The sequence below is a fragment of the Muntiacus reevesi genome, chromosome 5, assembly GCF_963930625.1.
Source record: "Muntiacus reevesi chromosome 5, mMunRee1.1, whole genome shotgun sequence".
NCBI classification, from domain to species: domain Eukaryota; kingdom Metazoa; phylum Chordata; class Mammalia; order Artiodactyla; family Cervidae; genus Muntiacus; species Muntiacus reevesi.
The window spans coordinates 49745805-49761580 of record NC_089253.1 but is presented as its reverse complement, the minus strand read 5'-3'; the positions used below and the strand labels follow the sequence as shown (position 1 = coordinate 49761580).

General features: G+C 47.0%; 1 protein-coding gene across 10 annotated transcripts in view; it reads right to left on the bottom strand.

Moving 5' to 3' along the window:
• The window catches only part of PPFIA4 (PTPRF interacting protein alpha 4), a 50573-nt gene extending 36821 nt beyond the window's left edge, over nt 1-13752 (bottom strand). For 9 of the 10 annotated variants that reach the window (XR_010663465.1, XM_065938174.1, XM_065938169.1 and 6 more), the window contains exon 1: nt 13622-13752. The gene's annotated coding sequence lies outside the window, so the exon portion shown is untranslated. The remainder of the gene's footprint in view (nt 1-13621) is intronic. The other variant, XM_065938178.1, reaches the window with a different exon arrangement.
• Nucleotides 13753-15776: the final 2024 nt, after the last annotated feature.

Here is a 15776-nt window from a genome sequence, read left to right as displayed (position 1 = left end):
TGCCAACTCTGGGCTGGAGCAGGGATGGAATGAAGTGAACAATCGGTAACAGGGAGTGGGGAGGGTTACTCTCCTAAGGGCAGGGCTTCCAAGGGGGGCCTCTGCTCATGTCTGGGAATCTTCTCCCTCCAAGTCATTGTCCAATGCTACCACTGTCAGAAGCCACCAGCTAGGGTGGTTAACATGTGCACAGCCTGGCAGTAACACCTTGAGTTTGGCACAGGGATGACCAGCGGTCAGAGCAAAGGAAAGGGAACTGAGGAAGGTGGCAAACAGCTGGGGATTTCCACCTGCCATCAGCTTCCAGTCTCCCTGCGCACTGCTGGAAGCTACCACCTAATCAGTTTTCAGAGGAAGCTGTCTTCAAAGCTCCTGTTCTAGGAGAGATGGGGTGTGAGACAGCCAGCGTGGTGATAAGGACTCAGAGAAACCCCATATGTGGTGCTTTCCTTCCTCCCTGCCCCTTCTACATCTGGGTAACTCAGAGACACCCATCTGGTGGCAGACTGGGAGGGTCAGGGAGAGGACAGACAGTATCTGGACCCAGTGTGAAGTGAGAAGTCAGACACCAGGAAGTTCAGTGGCAGGACTGAACCTAGCAGGAGAACCAAAAAAGGGCTGAGCCTCTTCTACCTGAATTTACCCTTATCCTCCCCAGCCCCAGGAATGGAGGACAGCAAAGGTGATGCAGGGGAGAAACATGGGTCCAGAGATAAAAGTCAGAGCACCAGCTAGAGAACTCCCAAGTCCACAGCCACGGCCATTCCCAGAGGACCCAGCAGTTCAGGCAGCATGTGGGTGAACTACTACTATATGCACACACATGCCCACATATGTATGTACACTGGCAGACACAGGAATTCGGAGCCTTAGGACATACACATGTTCCCAGACACAGAAAATGGATACAAAATCTGACCCAGGGAGCCCTTCTCCAAACTGGATAGCCACTGTAAAAGGCGGGATCCCACAAGGTTAAAAGTAGCACCCTGGTCTGCACCCTACATTACCCAATATCCCTGCTCCACAGAGTAGCTGGGAGCAGACAGCAGTAGCTGCTGCCCCAGTCCTGCCAGAGCAGTGGTCTCACTAATGCTAATAACAGCAGTTCCTCGGACTCGCTCACCCTCCTCACCTGAAACGCTCTACTCCGTGAGATTTAAAGGCCACTGGCCCCACCATACCTCTCTAAGCTCATCAACAGCCAAGCCCTAATCCCTTCCCACTCTCCTGCCCCCACCCGAAGAAGAAGTGAGAAGCCGAAGAGAAGGCCAGTCTGGGGAAGGGGCCCTTGTGGCAAAGGCTGTCCTTTGGAGAAGGGCTCAGGAGCACAGGAACTGAACCCAGCAGATCTCAGGCCGCCCACAATGTAACACACAGGAGGGAGCCCTGAGCTGCAGTCCTGCCACAGACCAGCTGCATGACCCTGGGCTTGTCTTGACTTACTGAGACCTCTGCTTTAAGACGGAACCCAAGACCCTTATTCAGTCCACCTCAGAGGGATGAAATCATCGATAAAGAGCCTGGGAAAGCAGAAAGCACCCCATGATTGTAGGGGAGTGTGAATTATGTTAGTAGTGGGCAAAGGTGGGCCTGTGGGTGGAGTTTTTATGGTTCCTTCTAGGAAAAGGGTTGAGAAGTTCTCAGGAAGGGAACATAGGATCTCAGGTTGCCCACAGTGACATGCTAGACATTTGCTCTGATTTGGCCTACCAAAATCCTCCCAGTCATCCTGGCAACTGAGAAGCTGACTTTGGTACCATCATCGCTTCCCCAGGCTCCTTCCAAACCAAGAGCCAGGTAGCCACACCACCGCCCCTAGTGAAACAGCATCCCACAGAGCAGGCTGAAGATGTCCCCAGAGGTGCATGGCAGGTGGATGCCCCTGAGATGGCTGTCCAGGGCTTCCTATGGCTGTCCCCACAGACAGCACTAGCGTGGTGAGCAGATGGGGGCTCAAGAACAGCCCTATCAGGACACCTGGCTCTTTCTGATTCCATGGCCATCTTTAAATAGTGCAGTTATCATCTCAACCTAGCAGAAGCTTCAACTCCTGCACAATTTCTAAGTAACACTCACAGGTCAAAAGCTAGCAGCCCCTAAAGCAAACATATGTGAGGAGCTGTGGTGGTGAGTGTGGGCAGGCTGTGACAACAGAGGAGTGCCCCCAACCGGGTTGATGTGTGTGTCTCAAGAGGGAGGGGTCAGATGAAAACCAGGCCTCTGCGCTTATGAGTACAGGAGAGACTCTGAAACCTCTTTGGCTCCCTAAAAATCACCCCCATCTTCTCCTAACAAACAGGAGCGATGGGCACTTGGATGTGATGCTCTTGTTGACCACACAAATGTGCACAGGCTGGCTTCCCACCGCCCTACCAGATGGCAGGCCCCAGCATGGTAAGATAGCTCAGCAAGGGCAAAACTACTGGCTTCCATAGAGGCCCAAGGGCCAGGGCAAAGCTTCCAGGAGCTGTGCCCAAGTGTAAGTGCGCCAGGAGCCAGGCAAAGAGGGAGCCTCAAGGTGAGAGCCCCTTCAGGATAAAGAGGTAAAAAAGGAAGGTCAATACCACCCAATTGGAGGAAGGGTGAAGATCTGAGAAAATGGGGGAAGAGTCATCTAGGAAAACAGCAACAATTATGAAAGCAGCTATGATTTATTCAGAATTTACCATGTGCCAGACATTGTGGCGTCAGTTGACACATAGTAACTTTAATTCTCAAGTTCCTTGCAAGGAAGACATAATTCTCATTTCACGGATTTGAGAATTGAGACAGGTCATGCAATCAAGCCTACGTGGCTAGTAAGAAGAAGAGCTAGGATTCAATCCCAGTCTGTCTGACTCCAAAGAGGAGTAGAGGATGGAGGAGGGGGGAGTGGACACGACTCCTTCAGGCATCCTGTTTCTTCCAAGAAGCCAAGGTACTTGGGCCCCAGCCCCTTTCGCCCTTATCCAGGAGATGGCAGCCTAAGGGTTCGCTTGCCTCTTCCCTCCTCCACCAACCCTCCTCTAGCCTGAGCGAAGGCCTCTGCAAGCAGGCACCATGGTCATGAGTTAGCCACGTCCCCACTGGAAGTGACCTGTCTACCGAGTCTCATCCACCACCTAAGCAAACCTCTCCCCCTTCCCCTGGCTGGCTCTATACTGAGCTGTAAGGAGACTGCCTGAGTTTCCCGCACCACTCCATATTCCCTATTCCCACAGGAACTAGAAAAGCAGACATTCTTCAGAGCCCTCAGCCTCCTCCCTCTGGGGCTTTCAGATACCATCCTCTCAGTGGAACGCAGTCCAGCTCCCCACCTCTCTTTCCCTCTCATGCAGAAGTCCATCCTACCCGCCTTGTTCCTCTTCCAAACCAGCTCAAAACCCCAAGAAGACTTGCCCCCACTCAACCTCCTCTCCAAAGCCCCGTCAAGCCCCCTTTCCTTGCTACTCCTTGTCTCTGCTCACCGTCAAGCTCCCAGAGTCTACCTATTGCTCACGAGCTTCTAGCACCTCATCCAGGCTGCCTCAGTCTCCTTTCCATGTTAGTCTAAGGAACTTCTGATCACCCTTAAGCTCATCTTAAGCACCACGTCCCCCATGGAACCTTTCTGGTTCCCTCCACACATAAGATTGGCCCTTCTACTGACCCAGAACAGCTTTTCCCTCTGTTTGTGGCACATCAACTCAACTGAAGACTCTAGAGTGAGAACCATAACCTAATTATCTTTGGATTCTACAACACTTACCATGAGCCTGACAAACACAGAGTTGAGTGGATACATGTGACAGAGTCATTCTAGGAAGTCCATCCCTGACCCACTTTAAAGAAGGGGAGTTCTAAAATAGAAAAAACTGACTCAAGGCCTAGAGCTAGGTTCATTTATCTTGCCCTCTAAAAAATTAAAACTTGTTTACAGCAAGATGGGGGCCACTCCTGCCTTAAAAGGCAGACTCTGGAGCAGGGTGATGGACTGGCTCCTCCACTGACCACTCATGTGACTCTGGAAAGATACCTAATCTCTCTGAGCCTTGGTTCTTCATCTGTGAAATGGGCATGATAACAGTATTCACCTCAGATAGCAGATGTGAGAATTACTAGAGTTCATTCACATACACAAAGTCCTGACATCAGTGTCCATCAAACATTCAGTAAGTGTTAATTCTTAGCATTTCAGGCTCCTGAAGCACCTTGAGGCTGAGCCCACTCTAAATACAACAAGAGAACTAAAAATCTGTATTAGCTAGAGGAAGCCTTCCCAGAGGAAAAAAAACTTTTGGAAAAACTTTATTAATACTTTCTCACTGCTGGCCACAAATCCCTTCAAAAGCATCCAGTTCTCTGGGTCTCTAAAGGGCCAGCAATGAGACTTCCTCTCTCTGAGCTTCAGGTTCCCAAAACTGGGAAATAAATCATAACATGTAACACGATCTAGTGGTCTCACAGGTTGTCATGAGGGTCTAAGGAGTTAAGAGACATGAAACTGTTCTGAGAAGTATAAAATCCTACTCAAGCACAGGTTAGCACTGACTGCCAGCTTAAGACACTCAATTTCTGAATGTTGGCATAGTCTGCTGACACAGGAAGAGGCTGCTCTATTGGACAGGTTCCCCTGGGCTCATATGTGTGAAGCCCGTCTCTCTAGCTGCTCCATAAGAGTTAGTTATAAGCCACCTCTTACTAAGACATGGCCGATTATTTGGGTAAGCAAATAACTTCCTGTCCAAATCAGGACAGTGAATGGAGGCACTGTTAACAACCGTATCAAGACACAGATATAAATGCCACTGCCCCAGGCATGTCGAACCATATAGTCACTCACATTCTCACCACCCAAGGAGGAATAACGGCAAAGGCTAGTGTGGAAAGGAGGACTGCAGGTTTCTGTACACCTCCAAAATAGTTCCACTCCTAAAATAACCAAAATTATAGCCCTCACAGCTCTGTTTAAATTAAGCCAGGGATTTGCAAACTGGGCTTTTTCATAGAGTACCTTCAGGGCAGCCCGGCATGAAAAAAAAAAAAAAAAAATCGGGAAAGAGGTAAGACAAACGCAAAGGACTCCGAACTCTCTTTCCTTTCTTTAATCTCATCAACTCCAAATCGTGAATTTTACTGGATTTCTGATTAAGGTTTCATTTGTATAAAAGGGTTCCAAGTCTAACAAGAGGTTAGAAGATCTCTGGTAAGTATTGTCTACAGAGACCTCTGCTAAAATAAACACACATTCTCTCAGAGAGGCAGCACATCAATGCAACAGAAAAAGAACCTGGGAATGCTACACAGGACACTGGGGGGCCACATGCTAAAGGTCTAATGGTGGTGCTTTAGTTGCTCGGTCGTGTCTGACTCTTTGCCACCCCATGGACGAAAGCCTGCCACACTCCTCTGTCCATGGGATTTCCCAGGCAAGAATACTAGAATGGGCTGCCATTTTCTTCTACAGGGGATCTTCCTGACCCAGGGATTGAACTCAGATCTCCTGCACTGCAGGTGGATTATTTGCTGACTGAGTCACCAGGGAAGCCCCAAATGCCTAAGAGAGATAATTTACTTACAAAAGTTAAGATAGGCTGCACCACGGAACATAGTGCCTGACTTTGGCTGAATTTACATCATAAGTACAGTAACCCTAACCATCTTCTGCTCATCAGACCACTGATTAACACATATATGTCCTCAGTCCACTCTGGTGCCTCAGTCAGTAAAGAAGTAGGGAGCTACCACATAGCACAAAACAACTGTCCGGGGGGTAATAAGGAATCAGACGGCAGTACTCTCAGGCGCTGGGGTGTGAAAGATCCAGAGTACACAGAGCTGCCCAGAGAAACGCAGGCACAATAAAAAGTGTGCATTGCAGGTGGCCACAGAAGTGTGTGTGGGGGCGGGAGTATGTGCAGATATAAAATAGAGTATGGTGGGGGGAGGCATGTGTATTCACACAACAGACTATCTAAGTGTACAGTCATGAGAATTTGTGATGTCAATGTGTAATCTTGAAAGAGATATGTGCCTGTGTGTATATGTGTGTATAAGGGTATGGTCATGACAATGGGGTCCTAAGTCCATGTGCATGAGAGAACATGAGTGGGTATGTAAAAAGGTGAGACTGTGTGGATGTGTGTGATCATGAGTATATGTCAGGGCTCATGACTGGTCATGAAAATACATGTGTGTGCAATCATGAGAATGCATCTGGGAGTCATGAAATTATGTATGTTCATAACAGCATATGGCTGCCATGAGAGTTTTGCATGTGTGCATGATCATGAAAGCATATCGCTGATCATGAGAGAGTATAAGTATATATGTGGTCTTGACCTTCCGTGAGAATGTATGAGAGGGAAAGTAGGGAAGGATGGGTATAATAATGAAGGAATAAAAATTGTATTTGTTTATATGCTCTGCCCCAAACAAGGACCAAAATTTTAGGGTAGTCCACAACTGGCCTAGTGTGAGTTCAAGTCAAGGAATGAGGCTCAGCCCATCCTTCTACTTACCACCAACCATCAGAGCTTCACTGCCTAGTCTCCCAAGCCCAGGGCATCAGAGATGGCAGTGGTCACCCGCTAAGTCTTCCAGAATGCTCACTCCTGAAGGAAGAGCCCAGGCCAAACTTCTTGCCTGACCTTCCTCTTAGCAGCTATCCTCTAAGCCAAACATAGGAAAATCCTCTTCCATAGAGTGGTGAGCGGGGCTGTGTGGCACTGGAGTGGCGAGCGGCTGAGAGGAGATATCCCACGTCCAAGGTAAGACAAACCCCAGTAAGATGGTAGGCACTGAGAGAAGGCATCAGAGGGCAGACAGACTGCAACCACAGTCACAGGAAACTAACCAATCTAATCACATGGACCACAGCATTGTCTAACTCAGTGAAACTAAGCCAACCAAGACGGACGGGTCATGGTGGGGAGGTCTGACAGAATGTGGTCCACTGGAGAAGGGAATGGCAAACCATTCAGTATTCTTGCCTTGAGAACCCCATGAACAGTACGAAAAGGCATAAAGATACGGCACTGAAAGATGAACTCCTCAGGTTGCTAAGTGCCCAATGTGCTACTGGAGATCAGTGGAGAAATAACTCCAGAAAGAATAAAGAGACAGAGCCAAAGCAAAAGCAACACCCAATTGTGGATGTGACTGGTGATAGAAGCAAGGTCTGATGCTGTAAAGAGCAACATTGCATAGGAACCGGGAATGTTAGGTCCATGAATTAAGGCAAATTGGAAGTGGTCAAACAGGAGATGGTAAGAGTGGATGTCAACATTTTAGGAATCAGTGAACTAAAATGGACTGGAATGGCTGAATTTAACTCAGATGACCATTATATCTACTACTGTGGGCAAGAATCCCTTAGAAGAAATGGAGTAGCCATCATAGTCAATGAAAGAGTCCGAAATGCAGTACTTGGATACAATCTCAAAAATGACAGAAAGATCTCTGTTCGTTTCCAAGGCAAACCATTCAATATCATGGTAATCTAAGTCTATGCCCTGACCAGTAATGCTGAAAGAGCTGAAGTTGAATAGTTCTATGAAGACTTAGAAGATCTTTTAGAACTAACACCCAAAAAAGATGTCCTTTTCATTATAGGGGACTGGAATGCAAAAGTAGGAAGTCAAGAAACACCTGGAGTAACAGGCAAATTTGACCTTGGAGTACAGAATGAAGCAGGGCAAAGGCTAATAGAGTTTTGCCAAGAGAATGCACTGGTCATAGCAAACACCCTCTTCTAACAACACAAGAGAAGACTCTACACATGGGCATCACCAGATGGCCACCACCGAAATCAGGTTGATTATATTCTTTGAAGCCAAAGATGGAGAAGCTCTACACAGCAGCAAAAACAATACCGGGAGCTGACTATGGCTCATATCATGAACTCCTTGCCAAATTCAGACTTAAACTGATGGAAGTAGGGAAAACCACGAGACCATTCAGGTATGACCTAAATCAAATCCCTCACAATTATACAGTGGAGGTGAGAAATATATTTAAGGGACTAGATCTGATAGAGTGCCTGATGAACTATGGATGGAGGTTTGTGACACTGTACAGGAGACAGGGATCAAGACCATCCCCAAGAAGAAGAAAAGTAAAAAAGCAAAATGGCTGTCTGAGGAGGCCTTACAAATAGCTGTGAAAAGAAGAGAAGCAAAAAGCAAAGGAGAAAAGGAAAGATATACTCATTTGAATGCAGAGTACCAAAGAATAGCAAGGAGAGACAAGAAAGCCTTCCTCAGTGATCAGTGCAAAGAAATAGAGGAAAACAATAGAATGGGAAAGACTAGAGATCTTTTCACGAAAATTAGCGATACCAAGGGAACATTTCATGCAAGGATGGACTCATTAAAGGACAGAAATGGTATGGACCTAACAGAAGCAGAAGATATTAAGAAGAGGTGGCAAGAATACACAGAAGAACTGTACAAAAAAGATCTTCATGATCCAGATAATCACGATGGTGTGATCACTCACCTAGAGTCAGACATCCTGGAATGTGAAGTCAAGTGGGCCTTAGGAAGCAACACTATGAACAAAGCTAGTGGAGGTGATGGAATTGCAGTTCAGCTATTTCAAATCCTAAAAGATGATGCTGTGAAAGTGCTGTCCTCTATATGCCAGCAAATTTGGAAAACTCAGCAGTGGCCACAGGACTAGAAAAGGTCAGTTTTCATTCCAATCCCAAAGAAAGGCAATGCCATAGAATGCTCAAACTACCACACAATTGCACTCATCTCACACGCTAGTAATGCTCAAAACTCTCCAAGCCAGGCTTCAGCAATACGTGAACCATGAACTTCCAGATGTTCAAGCTAGTTTTAGAATAGGCAGAGGAACCAGAGATCAAATTGCCAACATTCGCTGGATCATCAAAATAGCAAGAGAGTGCCAGAAAAACATCTATTTCTGCTTTATTGACTATGCCAAAACCTTTGACTGTGTGGATCACAATAAACTGTGGAAAATTCTGAAAGAGATGGAATACTAGACCACTTCACCTGCCTCTTGAGAAACCTGTATGCAGGTCAGGAAGCAACAGTCAGACTGGACATGGAACAACAGATTGGTTCCAAATAGGAAATGGAGTACGTCAAGGCTATATATTGTCACCCTGCTTATTTAACTTACATGCAGAGTACATCATGAGAAATGTTGGGCTGGATGAAGCACAAGCTGGAATCAAGGTTACCAGGAGAAATATCAATAACCTCAGATATGTAGATGACAATACCCTTATGGCAGAAAGTGAATAAGAACTAAAGAGCCTCTTGATGAAAGTGAAAGAGGAGAGTGAAAAAGTTGGCTTAAAGCTCAACATTCAGAAAACTAAGATCATGGCATCTGGTCCCATCACTTCATGGCAAAAAGATGGGGAGACAGTGGTTGATTTTATTTTTGGGGGCTCCAAAATCACTGCAGATAGTGACTTCAGCCATGAAATTGAAAGATGCTTACTCCTTGGAAGGAAAGTTATGACCAACTTAGACAGCATATTAAAAAGCAGAGACATTACTTTGCCAACAATGGTCTGTCTAGTCAAGGCTATTGTTTTTCCAGTAGTCATGTACGGATATGAGAGTTGGACTTAAAGTAAGCTGAGCACTGAAGAATTGATGCTTTTGAACTGTGGTGTTGGAGAAGACTCTTGAGAGTCCGTTTGACTGCAAGGAGCTCCAACCAGTCCATCCTAAAGGAGATCAGTCCTGAGTGTTCATTGGAAGGACTGATGTTGAAGCTGAAACTCTGATACTTTGGCCACCTGATGTGAAGAGCTGACTCATTGGAAAAGACCCTGATGCTGGGAACGATTGAAGGTGGGTGGTGAAGGGGATGACAGAGGATGCGATGGTTGGATGGCATCACTGACTCAGTGGACATGAGTTTGGGTAACTCCAGGACTTGGTTATGGACAGGGAGGCCTGGTGTGCTGCAGTTCATGGGGTTGCAAAGAGTCAAACACAACTGAGCAACTGAACTGAAGACTCTCTATCATCCAGTGCCCATGCCTACCTCCACTCCTGCCCCTACCTGGAATTGTAGGTTCCTATTTGAAAGGTTCTCTGAGGCCATGCAGGCCCATCTCCCATGCTGGGAGTGAGTTCCTTCCACAATATCCCTGACAGCTCAGTCTTTCTTTGATTATCCTTCAGGAATAAAGAACTCACTACTAAATGAGGAAGCCCTCATTGTCCTAAGGAAGCTTTTTGTTAAACTGAATGGAAACCTATCTCTCCTTTAAAAACAGTTATCGATCAAAGGACAGTGGCTATGAAGTCACATCAGACTTGCAGTTATGAGAAAAATTTATCAGAATAAACAAAACTACACTGGCTGGGCAAAGTGAGCAATTGTTGCTGTTTAGTCACTAAGTCATGTCAGACTTTTTGCAACCACATGGACTATAGCCTTCCAGGCTCCTCTGTCCATGGGATTTCACTGACAGGAATACTGAGCCACCAGGGAAGCCCAAGTGAGCAACAGAGGTCTCTTTGCAAACCAGCTATTTTCATCAGAGACTCAGCAACAAAATTATACTTGTAACTAAGTATTCTTTTAAATCACTGTATACATTATACATTTTTATAATTACTATATAATGTATATTGTATCTGTACATTAGTATTATTATTCAGAGATATAAACCTAAACCACCTACCAGCTTTATGGGAGATTTAGGAATTTTCCCTTTACTGACTACAGAATCTAATTCCTCCACTAATGTAACACCACTGTATTGGGTGCCCAGAGGATCTTCTGCTCCTGGTTAAACGTATCTAGTTGCAAGGCTTCACTGAACCCAGAGGATCTGCAGATAGACTTCTTTAATTCAATCCAATGATTACTATGAGTAGATTTCCTATAATGCAGTAGATTACTTTTTGTTATGGATACAAAAGGCAAGTAAGATACAATCTAAACCCTTAAGAAGTCACAGCCTACTTGAAAGAAAAGAAGACATATGGAGTAGCATGTAATCAAATATTCAGTCTCTGGCACATCCTGGGCTTCAGCACTGAGCACCACTTGCAGTATGACCAACTGAGTTAACCAGTGACGGTTTCTCCCTCTGCTCTTTGGGAATGAAGCAACCCCAGCCAAGGCCTCTCGGCCCCTGACTGACACGCAAGATGCTTCTCTGGACTAGAACTGACTTCACTTGGGGGAACAGAAGGTGCTTGAGGGAGGTGGGGCTGCAGTTCCCAACACTCTCTGAAAGCAGAGCCACGAGCTGGGCAGCCATCATGCTTCTCGTATGAGTGGTGAGCCAGCAGCCCAGATCCTCAGGCTCTGCCAGCCCTGGAGTTTCACACGAAGCTGGCTTAGAGCTCCTTGCCTCGCTGTTATTGCCCCATGACATTCCCAGTTTCCACAGGCCCCTCCCAGTTCAGCAAATTCCTCTAGCAGGACCCCCTCTCCGAGTCTGCCCAGCATCAGCACCCCTCTGGGTACTCTTCACTCTGGTGGCCATCTCAAGTGCCACGCTCCTGGTAGCCAGCACCGCATGCCCCCCAGAGCTAATTATACTTAGTGAGCTAGCAGCCAGAGGGGGACACATGGTGACTTCATGTGGCTGCAATATATACTTGTCCCTCCCTCTGACCCCAGTTTCTCTCCTCTATTTCTCCCAATTCCCTACCTGGAACCTAAACTCTGAGGCAGCTCCCTGCTCCCTACCAGCTCCTCCTCTCTAGCACACACACACACCACACATAACTCCATACCATTTAGAAACCACACCTTGTTTCTATATCAACTCATCCAAGGGCATATAGCCCCAGAGTACAGTATCCCTGGCATAGAAAGACCTCAGTTGTCTCCCCCATATCCTAAAGCCCCATTGGCCTCCACTTCCCTGGCCCTGCTGAGTTTTCACCATGCTTCACTGCCCCCAAAGCTGACTACTCTCCCTCTCCCCTGGCTCTCACCCTGCTGTCCTCAGTGGCTCTGAAAGGACCCACAAGCAATCCCTGACAATTATTGCCAGCTCTAAGATTTCAGCAATCAACCTAGAGAGGAGACCCAGCATCCTAGCTGCCTGCCCTTCCCTGCCTATCCAATCTCTCCTTATCATCCAGCTGCAAGACCTTCCTTATACATGCCACAGTTCTGGCATCATGACAAGCTCAGCAGCACATGCCCTGATACCACTGGATGAGATTTCCTTTTCACATCCCCACCCCCTTCTCACCCCCATTCTTCTATCTTTCAGAGATGGTGTATCTCATTGTGGAGGGTGTCTAGTGCATTCTTGGCCTTCAATAACCATTGTGCCATTCATTGTCTCGTTATCTCGCGGTACCTCTTAATCCAGGCAGCCTCCTCACATCTCAGCGTAAAGTCCTAGAAAACAGCCAAAGGAAATCATTCAAACACTTCCTTTTTAAGATCGCTTTCCTTGGGACTGCCTGGCTAATTATTAGTGGCAGAGGATAGGTTGGAATTCAGGTAAGACAGTTATTTAAAAGGGTATGGACCCGGTTCTTTTCATAATCCAATAGCAGTGTAACAAAACTGGTGCTGGTGGTGGGGGAGGAGGAATGGAGCTGTTAACAGAGAGTCTGCTGTGTGTACGTTTCAGGTGCTCCATGGCCCTAAATTGCCTTCAGAAGACTTAGCACCTAGCATGGTGTCTGGCATTACAGTAGATGCCCAATTAATATTTGTTGGATGTTGAACAAAGTACTAGGTACCAGTTCCAACTGGGAAGATTGAGAGAAGAACCCAAAATGTGGCTACTGGAGGCACCCCTTAAGATCCCACCAGGAGAGGATCTCCATGCTAAGGACAGCCTCCTCCCCAACCACTTGCTCACCAGAGGACAGCAGTCTCAATACCCCCAACCCCTCTACCAGCATACCTCTCCTTAAAGGTGACATTGGCACCCCCTTCTCAAAACAAAACAAAAAACCCAGCCACATCACATTTCCAAGTCATTCAGTCAGACCTCTCTTTTCCCACTCACAACCAAACTGTACTGGAAAACATCTCAACTGCGTAGTGGAAAGTCAATTCTCCGCTCAGGAATCTCTACCCAGCCTATTTTATGGTTGCTCCCACCCTGAACCCCACCTTCAGCAGACCTCCAATTGGCTGCTCGTTCCACTCCACCGCCCCTGGCACTGCAGAAATGTGGGCATCTCTGGCACAACCTGAGACTGGCAGTTCGAGGAATGGAGAGTGAGCAATATTAAGAACGGCTGATATGAGCAATGTGGGAGGGGATAAGAACCTCTGGAAGAACGAAGACCTCAGAACCGCTTGTGCAAAAGCAGCGGAGCTGGCCGCGGCGCTTCTCTGACTCTTTTGGATGGGAAACGGGGGTACAGTCAACCCAGCTCCCCCTGGGAGACTTGCCAACTCAGACCCCCCGCCCCGAGCTGGTGGAGCTAAGGGCGAACTCCAAGACCTCCCCGCAAATCGGGCATCGTCCCCTCATTTTCATCCCCAAGGGCACAGGGCACTGCGAAGGCTGGTGAGGGGCAGCAGGAAAAGTATCTACCGGAGAGACACGTTTGAGTAAAAAGGTGCTGTTTCCCAAGAACCGCTAGATTGAGACCTCCTTCCCAAACTGTGAGGGGAGCTGGAGGTGGGAAAAACAGACATCCCTCCCGCACCCCGGGCTCTGGAAGCTCACCTGCCTGCACTCCCCGAAGGCCGGGCAGCTTGGCTCTGCGTAGGAAGCCGCCCCGGCCTCGAGGCGCCGGACTCGTCCCCGCGAGCGGAGCAGGCGCGGAGGCAGCCGCAGCCTTCCCGAGCCGAAGCGCCCCGCCTCAAGCCCCGCCCTTCCCTCCCGCGGACGGCCCCCGGCCCCACCTCAAGGGCGGGGCTGACCGGCCCCCTCGAGGCCACGCCCCCTCCCCGGCGCGCCCTCTTTCGTGACGTGGAGCCGCTTAGGACTGCGCGCCATCTTGGCTCGGCCGGAAGAGTCTCTCATGAGGTGGCGGGGAGCCAGGTTTTTACCCAACGCCAGTCAAGTTTTAGGGCCCAACGGAGCCCTGCCTCCATCCCAGTGAGGTGCAGCACGTATTCCTTGGAACCCACCTTTGTCTCTAACCACCTCCTCCCTAAATTGGTCTCAGTACTGGCCTTGTAATTGTTTGCCAATGATTTGTCCCCTTTCACACTCTGTTGCCCATTTATTACTCGTCCTTTGGTTGCGCCCATTTTTTAAGTGGAGAAACTTGAAAGCCAGATAAATTTTCATAGTGCACGCTTAAGTGAATTGTGTCGCTTGCCTGAATTCAGGTATTTGGCTGTGCTAACAGTTAACTATAAAATCAAATGTTTGCCTATAGTATGTACAGAGTAGGAAGATAGTTTTAAATGCCAAAATTCCTGAAAGTATTGGTTAAATTTGACCATTTTCTTTTAATTGCACCGTACCCTGTACCCTGTGACAATTAACGCATCTTTCCCATATGGTTTGTGAAGTTTCATCACAGTGCCTACTCAGTCCTTTACAGTGGCCAGTTAAGCACTGCTAGAAATGTAAGGATTTTTATACACATGCAATGTGCACAGACTTATAAACACACAAGTTCTGTATCAGCGACAAATGCTATAGTTGAGATCAATGGCACGTATAACCAATTTTTTCTTTCCTCCAATATATTCACCATTTGGCTTCATTAATTCTATGTCATTGGTAGAAGGCGGAAAATCTGAGTAATTCTGAGTTACCTGAAGGTTAAGAAATGAACCTAAATATTTCGTTTGTCTGACCCTCCAAGCAAATTCAAGGTACGTATTTAAAGAAGTGGAAAGTACATAGCAGTTTCTATAAAAGCAGTCCAGAAAGTGCCAACTCTTCTCCAGATGGTTTTGGTTCCCATCAAAAGGAAATCCCTGAGACACTTTATATCCTTTCACTAAAACCCAACTCAGTCAATGCAGAGGGAAGGCTAAAGCTTGTAACCTTTGATAACATACTTTACCAAGTGTTAATGTTTTACTAAGAGAACAGCTGAGGCAGTATTTAATGTTGAATCTATCATACCATGGAGTTTGATACAAAAACTAGGAAGTTCAGCCAGGAGCCAATTTTACTTCACTCACCTTTTAAAAGTAACTCCTAAATAGGGGACACAGAATTCACTAGACATCTCCCTTCTGCTCCATGGCATCTTATAAAGGACACTAGGAACTGTGTGCTTCTCTCTTTCTGCCTCAGAGGCAATTTTTGATTGTGGAGATATCTAAGGTGCTTATTGTCCTTGGGTTTTTGTTTTTATAATTTAAATGCCCATATTCTGTTTTTCACTGACCTAGCTCACTTTCTGCATAAACAGCTTTAGTACCCACCTCAGTGTGGGGTAAGGTTAGCTATTAGCAGCAGTACTAAGCAGATCCTTCCTAAGAATACTCTTTAAATAGCAGGGGGTAGGGAGAATGGTAAGGAAAAAACAACACTCATTTAGCAGTCAAGCTCACGATTGTACTGCCCCCATGGGATTTTCATGTTTAAGGAATATGGTCTTAATGCCCACCTTGTGGCAGTATCTAGCTAATGTCCATCCCCCCTAGCTAATTTGGGTAGGGGGTGGGGCAGGAGACAAGCAGCAGAGTTATCTTGTTAGCAAAAAACAAAACAAAAACATGATCTTCTCAGAGTACACAGGCTATAGCAAGTCCTCTCACCAAGAGGACATTAGGTTTTCTGCAGGGATGAAAAGACCAGGCTCTGATAGGTAGCACAGGGCAGAGCAGAGCAAAGGAGGCACAAAATTCTTACAGTGCCGAAGTCTGGTTCCAATATGGGAATGCATTTTTTAAAGGACCTTCAGCATAAT